Source organism: Trichoplax adhaerens, genomic scaffold (assembly GCF_000150275.1).
Source record: "Trichoplax adhaerens TRIADscaffold_50 genomic scaffold, whole genome shotgun sequence".
NCBI classification, from domain to species: Eukaryota; Metazoa; Placozoa; class Uniplacotomia; order Trichoplacea; family Trichoplacidae; genus Trichoplax; species Trichoplax adhaerens.
In genome coordinates this window covers 8,836-10,252 of record NW_002060990.1, presented here as the reverse complement: position 1 = coordinate 10,252, position 1,417 = coordinate 8,836, and positions in this window count along the sequence as shown.

Below are 1,417 nucleotides of genomic sequence, written 5' to 3'. Positions count from 1 at the left end.
ACCTTACAGCAGTTTTACATAATTTACTGTTATATTCCATATCTTTTATTATCATCTACATAGTTTATGGGTATTATGCTCCACATAGTGTATTATTTCCATGTTCCATATGCTGTACTGTACTGTAGTTTGTCATTATTATTTCACGTAGTTTATAGTTATTATGTTCCACTTAGTTTATTGCTTTTATGTTCCACATAGTTTATCGTTATTAGGTTCCACGTAGTTTATCGTTATTATGTTCCACACAATTTATTGTTATTTTACTCTACATAGTTTATAGTTCTTTATCTACCACATAGTTTCTCGTTGTGTTTCAAATAGTTTTATAGTAATTATGTTCCACACAGTCTATCGTTATTATATTCCACATACTGTAGTTTATTCTTACTATGTTCCACATAATTATTATATTCCACACAGTTTATCGTTATTATATTCCATATAGTTTATCGTTATTATGTTCCTGTAATAAATGCGTTTCACAATAACTATCTTAGTCAAATGGTATTTTCTAAAAGGCTTTTATTACAAGGTTTTTAGGAATAGTAGAGCAATAATTAATTACTACAAGAATCTAATCTAAAATCTAAAAATATTCCGAGCTCAAAGCGAAGTGAAGTCTCTTCTCCTCTGTGAGCTCATTTCTGCATTTCTTATAAACATTTCCTTAAATCTATTTATAACAATCAGACATGAGTCATCTAACAAAATACTTTTCTCTAATAATACATCATTATTTTTTACATTCTAAATCATTCTACTTAAGATGTCACTACTCTTCTATTAACGTCTAGGCCCTTTCTTCGATCATCTAATATTAGCTTCACGATAACATCTATTCAGAATAACCTACCTTTATCAAATATAGCTATCCGTATAATCAAATATGGGTGTATCACTACTGTTCCACATAGTTTATTGTTTACTATGTTCCACTTAGTTTAGCGTTGTATATCTCCCTCACAGTTAACTAAATCATTTCTTTAGAAACTTATGACTAGATTTGGAACTGCAAAATGTAAGAGGATGATGTAAAATTGATTCAAAGCACAGTAATTAGCAAACATAAAGGCTTGTGATGATGTAGTAAAAGAATAGTTTGCGTACAGAGCACTGTAAGCCTGTAACTGGCACAACTCCATACAGTAGCCAATACAGCGCCTTATAAATTGCCTTTACATTTAATTGATCGATTGATCACGCATGATTTAGCAGTATTACATGGTTTATATCTTTCATATTTAATATGCAAAGATTTTATTTGAAGCCGATTTGATCTGCTTGTTATTTTTAAAGTTTCAGTTTGACTTTAACTGANACCAAATCATGAACAGGTGTAGTCAACATCTATCCTACTTTTTTCGATGTTTACTTACACAGATACTACAACGTACTGTCTAATAATTGAGCACTG